This window comes from Nycticebus coucang, chromosome 13, assembly GCF_027406575.1.
Source record: "Nycticebus coucang isolate mNycCou1 chromosome 13, mNycCou1.pri, whole genome shotgun sequence".
NCBI lineage: Eukaryota > Metazoa > Chordata > Mammalia > Primates > Lorisidae > Nycticebus > Nycticebus coucang.
The window spans coordinates 97,090,903-97,113,384 of record NC_069792.1 but is presented as its reverse complement, the minus strand read 5'-3'; positions in this window follow the sequence as shown (position 1 = coordinate 97,113,384).

The following is a 22,482-nucleotide window of genomic DNA, read 5'->3' as shown; positions in this document are numbered from 1 at the left end:
CAGTCATTTGCTCTTCATCCTTATCTAATTCTGATTACTTCTCATAAAGAGATTCATTTTGAAAATGACCATTTCCTTAATGTAGTGGAAATACATTTTCAATTTTCTTTCTGTGTCAAACATATCCCTAATGAATCTGAGATTTAATTTACTCAGCAAATTGCTGAATGTGGCAACCAAGATAAATGGATTAAAGAAAAAGTGTCCCTCATCATCCCTTTCTTTTGCTTTATTTATTAGAATCAGTCATGAAGGTGTTGGGTAATATTCCTTCTTTTTCTATATTTTGGAAGAGGTTTATCCAACACATTCTACGAAGTAAACATCACCTTGATCCCCAAACGAGGGAAAGACCCAACAAGAAAATAAAATTATAGACCAATATCACTAATGAATATTGATACTAAAATACTCAATAAGATCCTAACAAACAGAATCCAACAACACATCAAAAAAATTATAAACCACAACCAAATGGGATTTATCCCAGGGTCTCAAGGCTGGTTCAATATACATAAATCTATAAATGTAATTCAGCACATAAACAAACTAAAAAATAAGGACCATATGATTCTTTCAATTGATGCAGAAAAAGCTTTTTGATAATATCCAGCATCCCTTCATGATCAGAACACTTAAGAAAATTGGTACAAAAAAGAAAATTAAACTAAAAACTAAAAAAAGAAAATTGGTACAGAAGGGACATTTCTTAAACTAATAGAGGCCATCTACAGCAAACCCACAGCCAATATCATATTGAATGGAGTTAAATTGAAATCATTTCCACTCAGATCAGGAACCAGACAAGGCTGCCCATTGTCTCCATTGTTCTTTAACATTGTAATGGAAGCTTTAGCCACCGCAATTAGGGAAGAAAAGGCGATCAAGGATATCCACATTGAGTCAGAAGAGATCAAACTTTCACTCTTCACAGTGATATGATCGTATATCTGGAAAACACTAGGGATTCTACTACAAAACTTTTAGAAGTGATCAAGGAAAACTGCAATGTCTCAGGCTACAAAATCAACACCCATAAATCTGTAGCCTTTATATATACCAACAATAACCAAGCTGAAAAAACAGTCAAGGGCTCTATTCCTTTCACAGTAGTGCCAATGAAGATGAACTATTTGGGAGCATACCTAACAAAGGATGTGAAAGATCTCTACAAAGAGAACTATGATACTTTAAGAAGAGACATAGCTGAAGATGTTAACAAATGGGAAAAACATACCATGCTCATGGCTGGGAAGAATCAATATTGTTAAAATGTCTATACTACCCAAAGCAATATATAATTTTAATGAAATCCCTCTTAAAGCTCCATTGTCATATTTTAAAGATCTTGAAAAAATAATACTTCATTTTATATGGAATCAGAAAAAACCTCAAATAGCCAAAACATTACTCAGCAATAAAAACACAGCAGAGGAATCACGCTACCAGACATGATACTGTACTATAAATCGATAGTGATCAAAACAGCATGGTACTGGCACAAAAACAGAGAAGTAGATGTCTGGAACAGAATAGAGAACCAAGAGATTAACCCAGCTACTTACCGTTATTTGATCTTTGACAAGCCAATTAAAGTAAGGAGAATGAGTATTCTGGTACATTCAATAGAAGTAGGGAAGGAGTCCTGTTGCCTGAGAAATAAAACATATTCTGGTGGTTGGTGATATAGCTCTTTGCACACCCCAGCAAACCAAGCTGGGATTTCAAAGCTCAGTTTAGCACAACCCTGTGGAAAGTCACTGCCCCCTGGCACAACAGACTACTTCCTCTGAGTCCAGCCCCACCACCAACGCTACAACACTGTTTCAACAAAGATTTCCCAGGCAATGATGTGAGAAGCAGTAAAATTACTCAAAATCTGTCTTATATTTGTAACCTGTACTTCTCTGCCAACTCATGCTCCATTGCTGGATTAACAGATTCAATTTTCCCTTTATTTTTGCAAATTACCACTTATTAGAGCAACCCTTTAACTATCTAGTTGTCTAAACCCTATTGATGAATGGAGATTGAAGACTTTTTCTTCTTAGACTTCATGATCTCTATGTATATTTGGAGACACAAATGGATATTTGGGATTGAGGCACCACCCAAGCCTACTCACCAGAAGTGTCTAGTTCCCACTTTTAATCTTCACACCAGATGCCAGTAAGCCACCACATGTTAAGTTCTGACTTAAAAAACATGCCCACATATTGCTTAATGTCTTATATTTAAGTCTAATTGCTACTCAGAATAGAAAAATTTGTGTGAGAAACAGTGATTTCAGAAGGCTATTTTAATAAAGTTCATTTTTATCAGGAAAAAAAAAACATTCAGTGGGGAAAAGATTCCCTATTTAACAAATGTTGCTGGGTGAACTGGCTGGCAACCTGTAGAAGATTGAAACTGGACACACACCTTTCACCATTAACTAGGATAGACTCTCACTGGATAAAAGATTTAAACTTAAGACATAAAAACTATAAAAATACTAGAAGAGAGTGCAGGGAAAACACTTGAAGGAATCGGTCTGGGTGAATATTTTATGAGGAGGACTCCCCAGGCAATTGAAGCAGTATCAAAAATACACTACTGGGACCTGATCAAACTAAAAAGCTTCTGCACAGCCAAGAACATAGTAAATAAAGGAAGCAGACAGCCCTCAGAATGGGAGAAAATATTTGCAGGTTATACCTCTGATAAAGGTCTAATAACAAGAATCCAGAGAGAACTCAAACATATTAGCAAAAAAAGAACACGTGACCCCATCTCAAGGTGGGCAAAGGACTTGAAGAGAAACTTCTCTAAAGAAGACAGACCCACGATCTACAAGCACATGAAAAAAAGCTCATCATCCTTAATCATCAGAGAAATGCAAATCAAACTTTGAGATATCACCTAACCCCAGTAAGAGTAGCCGACAAAACAAAAGGGCACACTTCTACACTGCTGGTGGGAATGCACACTAATACGTTCCTTCTGGAAGGATGTTTGGAGAATACTTAGAGACCTAAAAATAGACCTGCCATTCAATTCTATAATTCTTTTACTAGGTTTATACCCGGAAGACCAAAAATCACAATATAACAAAGACATCTGTACCAGAATGTTTATTGCTGCCCAATTCATAATTGCTAAGTCATGGAAGAAGCCCAAGTACCCATCGACCCACAAATGGACTAGTAAATTGTGGTACATGTATACCATGGAATATTATGTAGCCTTAAAGAAAGATGGAGACTTTACCTCTTTCATGTTTACATGGATGGAGCTGGAACATATTCTCCTTAGCAAAGTATCTCAGGAATGGAAGAAAAGGTATCCAATGTACTCAGCCCTACTATGAAGCTAATTTATAGCTTTCACATGAAGACTATAACCCAACTATAGCAGAAGAATATGGGGAAAGGGCCAAGGGAGGGGAAGGGAGGGGGGAGGTTAGGGTGGATGGAGGGTAATGGGTGGGGCCACATCTATGGTGCATCTTAGAATGGGTACATGTGAAACTTACTAAATGCAGAATACAAATGTCTACATACAACAACTAAGAAAATGCCATGAAGGCTACATTGAACAGTTTGATGAGAAATTTCAGATTGTATATGAAACCAGCACATTATACCCCTTGATTGCACTAATGTACACAGCTATGATTTAACAATAAAAAAAATCAGTCATGAGATACCTGTACATAAAGAAAAAAAATAAATAAAATGGGGAAATCTGTTCCAGCATAAAAAAATAACCAGGCAAGGTGTAAGTCACCTCTGACAATAGGATCAATGCTCCTACAGTGCTGATAAATTTCACTCTTTCATTAAGAGTAATTATGAGCTTCTGTTTCTGTCTTTTTCCTAAAGCAATGCCTTTCTCCAAATCTGTGCTTGTTAAACCTCCACAAATCCTCCCATGTGTCTTTCAAATGGAAGCTCATTCAAACCTGGTACAGCTCTCCTCAGTGAGGTGGGATCCTTACTCTTGGAATCATACACATAGAAGTTGGGTCCTCTGCCCTGTGGTCATCTACATTGCATTCTTTCTTCACTGATACTACTGATCAGTATTACAATCACTTCCCCCACCACACTGCAGGTGTTATTCAACTGTATTTTCCTGAGAGCCCAGCTAGGGGTGCCAGTTCTATCAGTGATGGCTGAGTTTGTCTAGGAGTGGCTACCACCCTATCTGCCTCTCTGAGCTCGCCTGCAGATTGCAACACGTTCAATCCGTCTAAAAGTTAAAGCAAAAAGCCACCAAACAAAAATAAATAAATACAGACAACAACAGGAACAAACTGGAGCGATCAAAAATCTTCACTAGATCTGCAGGGCCACAAAATCCAAAGTCAGGCTAGGAGTTAGCAAACTTTTTTTCTGTAAAACTCCACATAATAAATATTTTTGGACTTGTGGACCTTATGGCCTCTGTTGCAAATATTCAATTCTGCTGTTGTAGTATGAAAGGGACCATAAATAAGCCATAAACAGTTGAGTATGGCTGGATTCCAATAAAACTTTATTCACAAAAGCAGGGAGTCAGCCAGACTTCACCTGCTGGCTGAAGTTCTCCAAAATACCCTTTTGAGTTTCACAGTATTTAATCATGATTTGGTTTGTGAAGCTTTCTATTCCAATAAAATACTAAATGAACACTCACAATAAACGTTGCATGCAACTAAATATCTTGCTATCAGTTTCAGATTGTCTGTCTCCAAACCTTAGTTCTTTCAGTCCCTTCTGCCTACACATTTCTCCCCTGCTTTCTAAGTACAAAAAGGGATATTTCTGGGAAATATTTTCTGATTTTCTTCAATAAAACTAAAGAGTTACTTTTTTTTTTTTTTACTATAAAACCTTTCTCACACAGTGTATTATCCACCTTCCCCTTTTATTCACATATTTTCTATTTGTCTGTAATATCCTGCTTCCCCAGTCTCAGACCTTCAGAAAGGATGCTTACTGTCTGAATCTTGTAGATGTTTAGTATTTCTTGAATTCCTTTGTAATGGTTATGTATTCTTTATGCCCTACTGAAGCATCCTTTCACAAAGACTTGTATGTGTCTTATAATTTTGGAGAAAGAGACCTACTTGATGCCCAACAGATATGGGCTAACTCTGGCTTCTATGCCTTGCCCCTATGTTGGGTCAATCTCAGATCACCCATGTGGCTCATTTTCAAGACTGAATCATCAGAACAGAACCTCCCGGCCCCTTGACACACAGTGCGTTCCCTCCCCACATCCTTCCTAAACGCTTTGTTGATAGTCTGAGCTGTGATGGAACTCATATTCAAAAGGAATATGAACTTTTTGCCTTATTCATGGTTTCACAAAAATTGCTCTAAATTTTAAAAGATAATTATAATCCAGAACCTGTGTTTGAAAAAATGAAAATGAACCTGCACAATAAAAAAAAAAAGAAGCGTCAGATTGAAATGTTAGAGATAACTGTCAAACTTAGCCCTTGAGGAAACTGGTCATTTCATAGTTAATAATCTAAAAATAATAAATAAGCAAAAAAAAGTGTCTTTCTTCTCTACCTCGAATAAAGGGCAACAGATAACTTTGGTGAAGAGAAAACTTTCATGAAAATAATTCTTACAGTTCCCAGACAAAACTGATAGGAACAAGAACATGAAATGGAAGCTTCCTGCTGTTTTTTGTTTTGTTTTGTATTGTTTTTTGAGACACGGTCTTACTTTGTCACCCTAGTAGAATGCCATGACATCATAGCTCACAACAACCTCAAATTCCTGGACTCAAGATCCTCTTGCCTCAGCTTCCCAAATAGCTGGGATGACAGGCACCTGCCACAATGCCTGGCTGTTTTTTTAGTGATGGGGTGTCACTCTTGCTCAGGCTTGTCTCCAGCTCCTGAGCTCGAGTTATCCACCCCTCTCAGCATCCCAGACTATTAGGATTACAGACACTACTCCCAGCCTACCTTCCTGCTTCTTAAGTGTTTTTTCCCCTTCATTCCCTGGGCCTCCAACTGGGTCCATTTTCCCAACTCACTCTACCCCAGTCCTTGACGTCAAGGATCTGGGCTGGCTGTTTTCTCTTTTTTCTTCACCTTACCCCAATCCTATGCCCTATAATGCCCAAATCTGTCTCCAGGGATAAACTACTCTTCCTCCTGAGCTTTGGACTCACCCTCTTAAAGATGGGGTAGAGGAAGGGAGAACCCAACAGAACTTTACCTGAGAATTGCAACATGAAGTCAAAACCAGAGAAACCTAGAATAAAAGGAAAAGGTGGGAATGCAGAGAAAGGAAGCACTATGGCCACGTGAAGGCCACGGGTTGAGTGGACTAGGTTTTTCTCTTTCAGAAAATCCTCTCCCACATCACAGACATAAATAATATAACTGTTCACGCACCTGTTAGCATTTTCTTCTTGGCGGGTAATGAGCTTTGAGTAGTTGGAACATTACTAATAGTCATTCCTAGTTCAAATGTGCAGAATAATCATGCAAGGACTGATGCACAAGACATTTTAAAACAGACATATATTATCAGGTAAATGTAAAATAAATCACATAGTTTGAAAAGAAAGATTTGCGGGGTTTTTTGTTTGTTTTGTTTTGTTTTGTTTTTCTTTTAGGTACTCAGAGGGTTTGCGTGAACAATCTTTTTGTGGAAAACTTCGTAGTATTCTAGAGGAGTAAATGTTCTAGCTCCTGTCAGCAAACAACATCCTCACCTTTCAAGGTGAACCCAGGGCATGTTCTGAACCATGACTCTAGGACAATCTGCATGGTATTGAACAGAAAAGCGCACATAGACCATATGCCCTCCCTACACCACACTGGGAGTTCTCTAAAATATTTTAGCCAGGTCACATAACTTGAATACTCTTTATTACACAGAGAGCCTATTTCTAGAGTCCATTTTGTTAGTTTTAAATGCCTTAATTTCACTATTGACAACATATTCCTAATGTTTATTATGCTAATTAGCAAAACATCTGGGGTTGACCAGAGTTAAAGATAACTGAGACCCCTCGTCTCTATATGTGGAACATGTATTTCTAATCAAGACAAACAACAGCCTCTCCTGGTTATCTTAAACTATTACATATGTGATACCACACTGTTTATGCTGAAGGAGTCTAAAGAAAATAATAGAGACCCTAAATCTCCCGCTTCCCTTCTTTCTCTTGGTCTTTGCGGCTCTTTTTCTGGGCAACTTTTTTTTGTTCAGCTGACTAAGCAATCCTCACTTGTGGGTATCAGTCATTTTAATGAGATTTTAAAATACAGAGGTTCTAAACTTGCTCCTGGGATTGGGAAATAATAAGTTAGACCTTTTAAAGTACAATGCTACATTTTCTCTTCTAAGGAAGTGGTGGAAAACAAAGATGCTAATGCTAAATGATTTCTTACTTAATCATTCATCTTTTTTGCATACAAGTAGCACACTTTTTTTACTTCCCTTCTCATTGACAGGGTTGTAATTCTCAGCCTTTATGAGAAAACTGAAAGTAAGCTGCAAAGAGGATGGACGATCATTTTAGTTGTGTTAAGGAATAAGAAAGCCAGAAGGGACAACTGAAGAAGTTTTTATGAAGAAAACATTCACTGAGGAAAGACATTAGGAGTAGACGGTGTTTAGGGAGATAGTGATGGGAATTCTGTGCACCGAGTGAAGTCATGGGGATGGAAATGGACCAGGTTTCCAAGGGGAGGCAGCACAAAAAAGCCTCGGTGCTCATGGTAATGTCAGTGCTGGGAAACAAGCAGAGAATCTGTTCCCCTGGGAAGTTTATGTTCTGAGAAGTGGCCTATTTGATAATTGGCGGCGCCTGTGGCTCAGTGAGTAGGGCGCCGGCCCCATATGCCGAGGGTGGCGGGTTCAAACCCAGCCCCGGCCAAACTGCAACAACAACAACAACAAAAAAAATAGCTGGGTGTTGTGGCGGGCGCCTGTAGTCCCAGCTGCTCGGGAGGCTGAGGCAAGAGAATCGCTTAAGCCCAGGAGTTAGAGGTTGCTGTGAGCCTTGTAACGCCACGGCACTCTACCCGAGGGTGGTACAATGAGACTCTGTCTCTACAAAAAAAAAAAAAAAAAAAGGAATTATGCAATTAGAATAGCTCTGTTCTGAAATCTCTAACTAACTAGTGGATGATTATCAATGGTTATAAGCATTACAGGAAGAAAGAAAGCTGTGGGTCTTCTGCGAGGGTTACAAAAACCTGCTTTTAACGTCCTCTTGTCAAAACGAAGTCAAACCAGCATCTTGCCAGGGCCTCATTCAGATCAATTCATCGGTTTATGGGAAATCTCAAGGAATGGAAGAAGATGGTAGGTGATGGCACCACGCTGCTGTCAGTATACCCCTGGCTTCCGTCACCTCTACACAACAGGTGTTCCTGTTTCCTCAGTAAAATGATGTCACAAGAGGAAATCTGTGCAGGAGGAACTTCATATGAAAGAGAGGAAGAAGCAGGTCAATTAGTTAATATGCCCCTTTTGTATCCTCATTCAAATAACCAAACTTTCAAAGGGAAATTTGGAGGCATTGGCAATGTAAGACTACAGATTGGAATTTTCAACTGCAGAATGACTTTTTTTTTCTAAATTTCAGATTAACATGAAGGCACAAATGTTTAGGTTATATCGTTTTCATTTTTAAGGCAAAGTTCAAGTTGTCGTGGAGCTGAACACCCACACCTTGTACAGGTTAGGTGAGATCCCCCAAGCGCCTTTCCTTCCATCCTCCTGCCCCGCCCCCTTGCTAGACTACACTTGTGTTTTTCTTTCCTGTGGGTGTCTGTAAGGCAGAATGAATTATTCACGATGAAATTGATATATTTATAGTTATGTTTATGAGAACTCACATCTTTTTTTTTTAATATATATATATTTTTTATTGTTGGGGATTCATTGAGGGTACAATAAGCCAGGTTACACTGATTGCATTTGTTGGGTAAAGTCCCTCTTGCAATCATGTCTTGCCCCCAGAAGGTGTGGCACACACCAAGGCCCCACCCCTCTCCCTCCTTCCCTCTCTCTGCTTTTCCTCCCCCCCATAACCTTAATTGTCATTAATTGTCCTCATATCAAAATTGAGTACATAGGATTCATGCTTCTCCATTCTTGTGATGCTTTACTAAGAATAATGTCTTCCACTTTCATCCAGGTTAATACGAAGGATTAAGTGAATTGTCTTCTTGATAAGCTGTTGCATTCAGTTGGCTCATATTGTGTTGATGATTTGTGTGTCTATGTTCATCAGAGACATTGGCCTACAGTTTCCTTTGTTTATTTATTCAGATATGTATGCATGTTTTTGTGTATTTATTTCTTTATTTATTTTGGTAGTGGTTTTGTCTGGTTTTGTATCAAGGTAATGCTGACCTCATAGAATGAGTTAGGCAAAATTTTTCACTTAATTTTTCAGAATAGTTTTAGAAGGATTGGTGTCAGTTCCCTGCATGTCTGGTAGAGTTAGGCTTTAAGTCTATCTGGTCTTGGGCTTTTGTTGTGAGGCTTCCTGTTACTGATTCAATTTCGCTCCTTACTATTGGTCTGTTCAGGTTTTTTATTTATTCCTGATTCCATCTTGGTAGAGTCTATGTTTCCAGGAATTGATCTATTTCCTCAAGGTTTTCCAATTTGTCAGCAGATAGCTGGTCATGATACTTTCTGATGATCTTCTGTATTACTGTGGTCTTAGCTGTCATGTCTCTTTTTATTTACGATTTTATTTATTTGGGTTGACTCTCTTCCTGTCTTGGTTAGTGCATCTAGCAGTTTGATTTTTATCTTTTTGAAGAACTTTTTATTTTGTTGATTCTTTGTATATTTTGTAGTCTCTAGTTCATTTAGTTCTTCTTTGATCTTTATTATTTTTGTTGTTGTTGCTAATTTGGGGTTTGAATTGTTCTTGTTTTATTAGTTTCTTGAGGCTCATTGTTAGATTGTTAGTTTACAATCTGTCTAATTTTTGACATAAATATTTATCGCTATAAATTTCCCTCTTACTGCTGTTTCTGGTGTAACCCTTATGTTTTGGTATATTGTGTTTCCACATCCATTTGCTTCAAGGATTTTTTAAATTTCTATCTTCATTTCTTTCTTGATTCAGAAACTAGTACAGCCACTATGTAAAACTGTATGGAGATTTCTCAAAAAACTAAAAATATAGAATTACCATCTATTTAGCAATCTCACTAGTGGGTGTCTACCCAAAGAAAAAGAAGTTAATATATCAATGGGATTCCAGCCCTCATATGTTTATTACAGCACTGTTCACAATAATATAGACGTGAAATCAACCTGTTCATCTAGGGATGAATAGATACAGAAAATGTATTTTATATACAGAATGGAATAGTGTGCTGCCATTAAAAAAACAATGAAATCATGACTTCTGTAATAACATGGGTGGAATTGCAGATCATTATCTTAAGTGAAATAGGCCAAGCACAGAAACACAAATAAATATTGCATGTTCTCCCTTGTATGTGGGAGTGAAAACAATTGAACACAGGAGCATGAGAGTAGAAATGAAAATAACAGGTGGTGGAAAAGATGAGTACGGGGAATGGGAGAATATAAAGAGAAGTAGGTTACATGGGAAAAACACTAGTAATATAAAAGGAAAAAATTCAAAGTTTGATAGAAGAGCTGGTTGACAATACTTAAAAAAATGTATTATACTCAAGTGATGAGTATTATACTCAAGTACTCTAAGTATTTTCTTGATCACTTATATTAGATGCATGTAAAATATTTCATGTACTTCTTAAATTTGCACAAATAAAAAATAATTCTTATGCCTTAAAATGTCTTTAGATATTTACAAAATGAAATGCCATTAGGTCTGTGATTTCCATAAAATCATCTGAAGGGGAGAAAGGAACTGTGAGTATTAATAAAACAAGATGGGCCTTCTTGTCACATCTTGTCCTAAATTTTGGAGCTGGTTGTTTGGTGCCTGGTTTTGTACATTTCTACCACTATGCTCTCCGTCTCATATGTATACATTTGTGTCCACAGTAAAATGACAGACAAAAAACTGTAGAGTATTCAAGGGCAGATTCTATACTGGATATTTGGTTTTGTTATTTTTAATTTTTTGCTGTTTTATTAATTTACACAAATAGAAAGGCTTCCTCTACATCTGTACCCTCAGCTGGCTCCTCCTTCTGGCCAGGTTCTAGGCAGGACAGAGTCAAAGTCTTAGGTAGGTCACAGATAACTTCGCTGAACATATGTGTACTTCTATGTATTAGAGAAGGCGTGCAGGACAAAGTCCATGATTCCACTCAGATGAGGCTAAAACGGAGGGCACTGACGTCTAGAAAGCAACAGAGCAAAACACAAGTCAATTTTCAGAAAATGAATTAATCAATTAATAAGTGTTTTGCAGGTATAGCATGTGAATGACTAGAGCAGTGGTTCTCAACCTGTGGGTCGCGACCCACAGGAACTGTATGAAAGGGCCACAGCATTAGGAAGGTTGGGAACCACTGCACTAGAATCTGAAAAATGCAGGCTCGTCCTCCCATAGAGCAGGACCCGGCCAATGTGCTGCTTGTGAATCCGTCTCAGAACTTGCTTGTATCACTGGCCCTTGAGAGGCCTCAGAGGAGCCCTCCCTGACAGCTGCTTCTCTCTCTCTCTCTCTGTGTATGTATATGTGTGTGTACACACATCTGCCATGTACACACACATGTACATATATACACATAGATATATATATATATCTGTTTCCCTTTTACCCTTCTCTATTGATTTTCCTCAACACCATACCAAATCCACAACTTTAAAAGAATTTGTTTTACTTGTCTGTTTTCTATCTTTCTTCATAGCGATGTAAGGTACCTTGTACTGCTCTACAACACAATGTCTTCAGTGTGTTTCAAATGACATCTATACTCATATAAAGGACACAATCACTTCAGTGGAATACACATTGAGTGCATGACTGGACTGGGGTAGGAACATCCCAGAGATGAGAGGCGATTTCAGTGCGCACCCGCATTTGGGAGCCGGCATGCTTCTCCACACCTTCCCAACACCTTCCCGTCTGCACAGAATCCCCTCCTCAACACTTCTTCATTTGGCTCCTGCCTTGACATCTTCCAAGACACAGCACCAGGGGTCTCTCTTCCAGAAAGCTTCCCTGGCTCACAGTACAGAAGCGCCTGAAGTCCATGAGCTTTCCTTTAATATGAAACGTTTTATATTGGACCGTGATAAGAAGTGCGGTAGGCTATTCTCCCCAGTAGACTGTAAGCTTCCTAGAAGTCATTTTCTATTCCCAGCACCCATTTAGAGAGCAACATGTGTGGATAGGAGCTAGTTTAGACTGACATTTCAGAGTGAGATTTGCAATGTCCTGCAGAGTAGATGAGAAGTTGGTTTGGGAAATGTCTTTGTAGTAGACGGTGCTAGGATCGCATGGTGTTGTACTGTGTACATCTCATGGCGTCGCACATAACACTGCTCCCTTCCTTTATTCATTTACTGAGAACTTTCTCTGAGTGAGTCACTGTTCAAGGTGCTAAGGGTACAGCCGTGAGAAAGATAATGCGTCTGTTTGCATGGGGCTGCATTATAAGGGCATAGAGATGCAAAACGGAAATACAGTACCAACAAAGAAAAAAGCAGAAATACTATGTGACAATAATGAAAAGTGAAGAGAAGAAATGATCACAGCATGATGTGAGAGAGGGAGGCAGAATGGAGGGAGGGCATTGGATTAGGACATCAGAGAAGTCTCTTTGGAGATGGCAAACTGGCATGAAGCTGAAGTCAGAGGAGGCCTGGGATGGTGCCTCAGAAGACCAGGATGATGAGAATGGGGTGAGGAGACACGGAAAAGCAGAGGGAATCAGAAATTCTTAGAGCTCAGCGCCTCTCCCCTGAGAGCATCTTCAAATGAAACACCAACCCTGAGAAAAGTCGCAGAAGACATTAACAAGTGGAAGAAGGTACCATGCTCACGGCTGGAAAGGATCAACAATGTTAAAATGTCTATACTACCCAAAGGGATCTACAGACTTAATGAATTCTGCATTAAAGCACCAATGTCATACTTTGACAAACCTGAAAAAGCAGTTAAACAGTTGTTTGTTTTGTATGGGACCAGAAAAAACTCCAAATAACCAAAGCAATTCTAAGAAATAAGAACAAATCTGGAGGTATCGTGTTATCAGACCTCAGATTATACTATGATTATACTATCAAAATAGTATGATAGCCGGCTATGGTGGCTCTCACCTGTAATCCTAGCACTTTGGGAGGTTGAGGAAGATGGATCGCCTGAGCTCCCTGGTTCGAAACCAGCGTGAGCTAGAGTGAGACCTTGTCTCTACAAGTAGCCGGGCATTGATTGAGGTGGTGCCTGTGGTCCCAGCTACTTGGGAGGCTGAGACAAGAGAATGGCTTTAGCCCAAGAATTTGATGTTGCTGTGAACCTTGACACCACAGCACTCTACTGATAGGAACAAAGTGAAATTCTGTCTAAAAAATAAACAAAACAAAACAAACAAACAACAACAACCAAAAAAGTAATAGCATGGTACTATCACAAAAATAGAGATATAGATCTAAGGAAAAGACTAGAGAACGTAGAAATGAAACCGCACATTGGCACCTGATCTTTGATAAATCAAACAAAAACATACACTGGGAAAAAGAATCCCTATTTAATAAATGGTGCTGGGAGACCCAGTGAGCCACATATGAAAGATTGAAACTGGACCCACACCTCTTGCCACTTACAGAAATTAACTCAAGTTGGATAAAAGATTTGCATCTACAACACAAAACAGTAAAAACTCTAGAAGAAAGTGTGGGAGAATCTCTTGACAATATCAGCCTCGGGAAAGATTTTTGTGAGGAAGACACTGCTGGCAATTGCAACACCACCGTGCTCTTTTAAAACTGGTATCTTACCCTCCTAGTGCCTCAAACTAGATTCTGTCTGTACATGTTATAAGAAGTTAGTATGAATTTATGTTGATGCAAAAATGTATTGAAAATCCATACGTGTTTTTTCCATAATACACATTTTCCATGAATTTTTGAAGTTCCCATCCTTTTATACGCAATTGGATAAAGCAACTTTCATGGCCAAACCCACTGGAAATGGGGATATATAATCCTTTAAAGGGAGTGAATGTTTGAAAACAAAAATGTAATTCATCACAGGTGATCAAATGAACAGATAAAAGATATGAATTTTTATCAAGGGTGAGGGTGGGGGAAGGGCAAAGTGGTCAGGGTTCCAGGGAGAGTGATTGGACAGGAGAAGCAGCCTAGGATGACTTTGGTGTCTTTTGATGGCACAAGTTGACAGAGAAGTCCGCTGTTAAACAAATTTCTGGCTATAAGAGTCACCTATCTTCAGAGCATGAGCAGGAGTAGATTGGAGCACGGAAGTAATGACTTCACTCTTGAACACATTGACTGCGGTTTCCAAGGACTTGTTCAGAACAACTGTGTCCTTGTGGGCCTCAGGTGCACATGTGGTTAAATCCATGGACACGGGTTTGTTTGATCAAATACTGTAACTGCTTGATATTTATTTGCAATTCAATTCTATTTAATTTTCATATTAATAAAAATGGTAAAATCTGTTTGTAGGTGGGGGGCCATATTCTTCCTTAAGAGAAGCAGGACTTGGAGTTGGGGAACAGAAACTGCATTCCATGTTTTCACTCATGTTCCATCTTCCAGGTGTTTTCAAACAAATCTGCGGTAGGAATGTGGAAACAGAACCTCAATCTCTAGTCTCGTCTCAATACAAAATATAATTTGGGGCAAGCTTTTCTCTGGATCCCAATTTCTTCATCTAATTTGTCAAAGCACTGTGAGCACAAAACCTTACTTTTGAGTTGCACACACACATGTGTCACCGACACTCAGAGCAGCCCTGGACAGGCAGTCAACGACAGTGAGTGTTTAGTTAGTTGAATTACAAAATGGGCATGATGATTTGTCTTATTTATTTCATGGTTGCATCAAGGCTCATGTTTAATTGTGGAAGCACTGGTGAAGGTTATTTACTTCTCTAATTCGTGAGTGACACTCTGAAAAAAGTCACCCTCTAAGAGGAATACTGCTAAGAATGCTTTGGAAAGAAATCATGGGAGAGGGGCCTAAAAGAATGGGATTGTTTTTATTAGACAGTGAAGAGTTAAAAAGAAAAAGACTTACAAAGGTGTGCTTAATTTTTGATCATCCAGCACAAGTCCTGCTGAACCCATGCATTCCCCAGCCGACCAGCTACGCTGAAGGAACAGGTTTACATGATAAAGCTAGACATTTGGATTTAATGGAATTGTATGAATGCTTAAGTACATAATTTTATAGATCCACTTTTGCACTTTTAATTATGTTTTTTTTCTACTCTTGCTTTGTCAATAAAGTTTCTCAAATGGGTACACTATACTTCCCCAGGTCACTATTCCATAACTTTAAATAAAACCTGTGCCCAAACTAATCTTTGCAGCACTCAATCTCAGCTGCTTGTGCTTTTAATTATTCCGCTTGCCATTTTATTTTGCTGAGCCTGCATGCTCAAAGAAATGGAAAAAAAAAAAGATGAACAGCAAAATTAAGCATAAATACATATTTATATGTATATATTTTGCACACCAATACACATGCACACAAGACATGTTATTTTTAACCTGTATAGCAAAATTAGTGAAGTCCTGTCATTGATTTTAGTTCTCCCTAGATTTAGAAAATAGACATAAACCTACCTGAGTGTGACTGAGAAAAATATTACCATCCTAATCCCTCCCAGACTCCCTTCTTGCACACCTTAATTTGTCCCACGTCCTCATCAGTTTGACTTTATTCCAGCGAATGTTTCCCAAATATCTCTAGACATGTGTTTCATTCCCTGGCCGGCATCTCATCTTCTTCATATGACCCCCCACTTGGTGAACCTCCCCTTCCAAGTCATAGAAGGAGCTGTCAACATTCTCTGTGACTTTTCCCTTTAGATGAATATTGATGACTTGAATAGAGGGATTCAATTCAGTGTTTGAGTTGACAAGACTTAATTTTCCCTCACTTCAAAATTTCAAATTGCAATATAGTTTCATAAATCTTAGGTTGCAGATTAGATGAGAAGGTTCACGTGACTCAGAACTTCAGGCACAGGTGAGGGCTGTTGAGATGCGAGAGACATGTACACCACAGATGGGGAGAAATCCCGCATGTGGAGAGGAAAGTGTACATGGCAGGCACCATGAGAGGCGCACACTAAGAGGACACAAATGTGGCCGTGTTCTATTGCTGCTGTGACTTTATTTTTGTTGTCTGAAACAAAGTTGGTGTTTGTGGACAGAATAAAGTTAAGGTTCCCAGTTGTGTAGGTTGGAGGACACCTCTGGATTCACTGGGCTCAAGTCAAGGTGCCGGCTGGGCTGCGCTTTTTCCTGGAGGTTCTGCTGAGCGCACACGTCCCACTCACTGGGGTAGTTGGCAGAATTCAAATGCACGTCACTGTGGTCACTGTGACGGGAGTCCCTGCTGGCTTGCAGGCTGTCAGCCAGGGATCCCTCTCGCGCCTGAGGTCACTTGCATTCCTCCATTAGACTTCAAAGCCCGCCATGACGGGCTGAGTCCTTCTCACATTTCCATCTTGCTCACTTTCTCTTCTGCCTTATTTCTCTTGTGCTCTTTTGCCACAGCCAGACAAGTTCTCTGCCTTCAAAGGCTTATGTGATCAGACATGGGCTAATTTATAATCAAGGATTTAGTTATATGGACAAAGTCTTTACACACCAGTCCTAAGGTTGGTGTTTCACTGAATAAGCAGAGGACTGGAATTTTGGAGGGCATCTTTGGAACTCTGCCTATCCCAGGAAGAGGGAGCACAGAGAGAGAGACAGAGGGATGGTCGTGGGAGCTGGCTGGTAACATCTCAGCCCATGGTTCAAACCCTGAGCACTTTTCCCTGGGCTTCCAAGGAGATGCCCATATATCTTTGCAATAACTTTTTTATTTTCTTAGGGTTAAAGGTGTTCTGTTAGCAAAATTTTAAAAATATACTCTCCATCTCAGACTTTTTACCACAATTAAAATTTCCCAATGTTAAATAACAATATAATGTTTAAGGAAGTGTACCCTGGGTTAGTTGTGCAAGCATCCCCAACCCAGCTTCCTCATACACTAGACGTTTGACTTCTTGGAGCCGCAGTGAGACGATACCATATACAAAAATGTAAAAATACATGTAAAAATGTAAAAATAATTATTATTATTAACAGCTAACATGATAAGTTTCAGTGGAAGACTTTATAATTCCTTGATACTTAGTAAATTCTTTCTTCATTTCAGCAATACTAACCAGTAAGAAAAATGTTAATTGCTATCTTTTCAAATGAGATGACTGAGGTACAGAGAGGGCCGTGAGCCAACCTCAGATCCCATTACCCTTAACTCGGGACCCTGAATTTGAACATAGGCAATGTGAGCTCAGAACCTGAAATCCTAGTGGCCCTTAGAAAGAAGAGGCTGTAGGCCTTAATAGGGAAAGACCTCTGCTAAGAATTATTGCTCTACACCTTAATTTGTTGTTTATTATTTGGTGGGAGAGATAAGCAAAGCAAAAGAGTGGCTGGGAAAACTATTTGAAACGTCTAAATGACATATCATATGAATATTTCTCTTCACCTGATACACTGGTGTCTGAAAATGGTGGTTCAATTCCTTCAATGAAAAATCTATACTGCTTTACAGACAGAGCTCTCTCCATGAGGCCAGTGACCTGATGGAGTCCTGCTCATGAAATACTTTCTCATTACCTGTGATTCCTTACAGTTCATTAAATTAAAGCTTCCAAAGGAGAGCAGATATCGAATTTACACCAACAGATAAACTGAGATTGCACTTACGGTTTACAGGGGTTAGAAAGGATGGTTTAAAAAGTTATTATGAGAGTGTTCTTGTATCTGGAGCTAATAAAATTGGCATCAATCAGGAGAAATTGCTGCTCTCTGGTGGGGACTTCCACAGATTAAATTAATACTAAGGCAATATTTGTAGCCATTTATAAAGACTTTGAAGATGAAAACCATTTTAACTTTTAAGTTTTATTATTATGTAAAATAGAAAGATCCATTTCTTACAAAGTCTTCACAGCAAGCTAAAACTGAGACAGTAGTAAAATTACTATTTCAAAATTATTCAGAGGATCAATAATATGATTGCCTTTATTGTTCTATTTCAAGATTTGTACGCCTTTGAAACAAAATATTTAAACTTACTGAAATGCAAATAAAATCTTCTTTTTATTGTTTTCTAGTATCTATATACAGATGATAGAAAGATCAGGGAACTGTGACCTTTGAAGATTTTCCTGAATATTGTTATAGATTTCTTATACACACATATATACACATATGTACAAGACATGTAATATGTATATGCACAAATGATTGGTGTGTCTGTGTGTACAAATTCCATGTATGCACATATACGTGTATACATTTTTGAGAAGTACAGCTGATAGTATCTTTTAATACCTGTTGGTCTTGGACACACTATTGAAACTAGAAACCTAAGAAAATATAAAAATTCCTACCCACTTTCCAAGGTAGGAGTTATGACTATTCTGAGGTGGTAAATACAATATGCAAAATGGTAACTGTTCTATAATTGATCAGTGCTATTATTGACGTCTAATCCATGCATACAAGCAAAAAACAAACAAACAGAAACTATTAATTGTTGTAGCACCAGGACTCGGGCTGCCTGGGTGGTGTGCTTCATATTAACTATTCCCTTTGTCTTCCTTTTTTATCACTGTCTTCTAAGAAGAACATCCTTATAGTGGCTAACATGTCTAGGTGGCAATGTGAGTGAGTTAATAGCTTCCCAGAATCAAATGGTGGCTGTGTTAGGGCCTGGAATGTTCCCTGCAGACAAAGGAGAACAGTGGATCTAGGGGAGAAGCAGTGTGGACTTTCACACACTTTTATTAGCCACCTTCCCCAACCCACTTTTTGCTTGCCAATCTCTACCTGAATTTCCCATAGCGTCTTCCAGCTGAGGGCAGGAGAAGAGACAATTCAGAAATGGAGCTTCTCCCTTCAGCCGTATCACAGTTTGGGCCACCTGAGGCCTCAGCTCCCTCCACAACCCCTCTGCAACCTCGCCTCCTCTGTGACCTCAAGTCCCAGGGGCTGACAGCTTCCTACCATCGTTACTTCCCGGAGCCTCACTTGTGCTTCTTGCTTCCTTTAAATCTGACTACACTTTTTTAAATATTGTTGAAAGTATCCTCTTGATTGTGGCATTTATTTCTTTGCAGAGATGATGATATGATGAGGTGGGGATTTCCTTTAAACAGCCCAGATCATCAAATTCTACTATAGTGAATCTCAAGGCTCTCTAGAATCACAACAATCTGTTCCTCTTTTTCAAGTACTAAACTGGGAAAATGAAAGCAATATGGAGGATAACGGTAATTAACATTTGCTATAGTAATACTGCAAAAAACAGAAAACCTGAGTGGCAAAAATAAGTGCTTGTCACTAGCGTGTCTGAGGTGGCCCCTGGACAGCTCTGTTGACCTTGAGGAGCTCATCCAGATGTCAACGTCAGCTGTCTTCAGGTTGATATGGGGGAGCATTGGAGACATTTGGGGGGATTGGCTCTCTCCTGGGGATCTTCCCATCCTCCCGGAATATCCTGCTATTATAGGCTTGCATTTCTCATGGACTTGGTAGAAGGAATAAAAATGAATACATGCTCACATTTTTTTTCGTTTGTTTGTGATTTTTTTCCCCCATGCCTCTGTTGGCACTATGTCCAATAACTTCCCACTGGCTAAAACAAATCACAAGGGCCAGAACAGAGTCGGTGTGAAGGCAGCACAAACTTACAAGATACATGGGTGCAGAAGGGAAAGAATCAGAAGGGAACAGCCCCTCAGCACCTAATAAGATGACTTTTGCTGTAATTATTACATATATCCTAATGCTAATGATAATAGATCCACTTGAATATTCTCCATATTGTTTAAGCCCAACTCATCTGAATCAGATTATTACATTCTTCTTCCAAGCACCACACCTGCTTATCCTTCAGTATTGCCCTTCATGGGGTCAACGTCATCCTTCACTCAGACATATAGCCACGAACACGTCCATACTCCCGCTTCTGATGCTTCATGTCATCGCAGTCATTAAACATCTTTTTACTTCCTAAATATTTCACACCCCCTCCAGTTTTTAATGTCAGTTTATCTCATCCATTCTTAATGGGTCTTGTCATTTTATCAAAGTACTCATCTAGTATCTTAGGTATTATTTAGATCTTCCACTTCTTGTCTTTGTTCAAAGCCCAAATAGCAGAGCAATCAGTCTAAAATTACCACTTTTGTACCAGTCCCAAGCTGGCAATGCCTCAACACTCTCCTAATATTTATCAAACAAACAAACAAACAAAAGCCTGAGCTCTTCAGAAGGTGTCACCTCACAGGGCCCTAATCCTTCTTCAGCATCTTCATACAATCTTATTTGCTCCAGTCTCCAGTTGTACCAGCTGATTTTCAGCTTCCTCTGATCAATCTGTTATTATTGTTATTATTATTATTATATTATTAGAGACAGAGTCTCACATTGTCACCCTAGGTAGAGTGCCGTGGTATCATCCTAGCTCACAGGAACCTCAAACTCCTGGGTTCAAGAGATCCTCTTGCCACAGCCTCCCAATTAGCTGGGACTACAGGCACCTGCCACAAAGCTTGGCGAGTTTTACTGCCTTTGGCAGAGACAAGGTCTTGCTCTCTTGCTCAAGCTGGTGTTGAACTCCTTATCTCAGCCAATCTACCCATCGTACCCTCCCAGAGTGCTGGGATTACAGGTGTGAGCCACCGTGCTGGCCAGATCAACCTATTCTAGAGTCACATATTTCTGTTTGTGTGTGATTCTCTCTTGACTCAGAAGTGTTCACTTTCCATTAGTTCTTTATCAAACTCCCCATTCATCTTTTATCTCCATTTCAGGAATCACCTTCCCAAGAAGCACAGCTTGAAATTCTCATAGCTTGAGAAGATTGAACTTTTTTATCCTCAAATTCACCAAGTTGCTATCCAAAATATTTATCTACATAATAATGTCCTCAGGATTCTACTCCAATCAGAGCCCCAGCAATGTCTTGAGTAAAGCAGATGTCCAGTAGCTTTTGTGCTGTTACTGCCACAACACAATTACTGGTGGTGGTGAAGGAAATAAGGTCATACACAAAAAATTATAATAAAATCCCAGTTTCTGGCTCTAAATCTTAAAGATGAAGAATTTAGCATGACGCATCAAGGTTCATATTCACTATGCATTATTCCATCAAGTAGCAAATATTTATGGACTGTCTCCTATGAGTCTGGATCATATTCTTTGGTAGCAGGAAAGGTGTAAAACAAGCCGATTGAGGTACTTTTCCTCTTGGAGATTACATTCCAAAATCAGCGATGTTCATTATGGCATATTTGGGGGCAGTAAAAATATCATACATTTTAGAATGATTTTCAAAAACTAGAAAAATGAAACTTAAAAAGGTGACTGCTCAAAATGTACTATTTGGTAAATTTACATTATAAATTTCAAGCACCACCTGAGCTACCCAATTATCTAAGAATAGAGTTTTTATTAAAGCTCATAGCAATCTTTCTAATCATTAGGAAGTTGTGTATATTTAGTATGGATTTTCTATGCCTTTTTAGGGATTACCTTTATATTCCACTGCAAATGCTTTTTTTCCCTGAAAGTATTAGTTAATGATTGTCCTTTAGAGATTAGATTCGCTAGTTTAATTATTGTTCTTCAAGGTCTTGAATCTGTAACTTAATCATTCTAAGCTATAAGCTTCCATTTTTATCATAGGATACTACCACTAAATTCCTTCTAATTTTATGAGGATTATAAGAAGATAAATATTAATAACAATATACTGATTTAGGTTTGTATTTTACAAAGCACTTTTACCTATTTCATCTAATTTGATGGTATTTTTTAAACTTGTATTTTTCCTTGGTTGTAAAATAGGCACTTTTAGAAATCTGGTAAATAAATGTAAAATACAGGTATTTTATTACCAGTATATGAAAAATTAATTTTAACAAACAGATGGAGAATAAATTTATCAATTAAATTTCTCAATAATAAATTTATCAATTAGATTTACAAGAAGTTGAAATTATATTTGGAAGTATAGTCAAAACTATCAAAACTTGCAAGTAATCAAAGAAAAGTAAAATTATAGCATTTATATTTTACAACCTAAAAGTAATCTAGGTTAAAAATGTAGTGGTGCTGTTAATGAGAGTATAATGAAATATCAAATAAATGTGCTAAATATATAAAAGATTGAATGACCCTAAAAACTTGCTTTCTAGGACTCAAATGCATGATACAGACAGTTTAGTAAGAAAACTTTAACTAGGAAAGAAAATGTATGTAAGATACTTATGAAAATATTCCCTTTTATTTTTGTTTCTACCAAT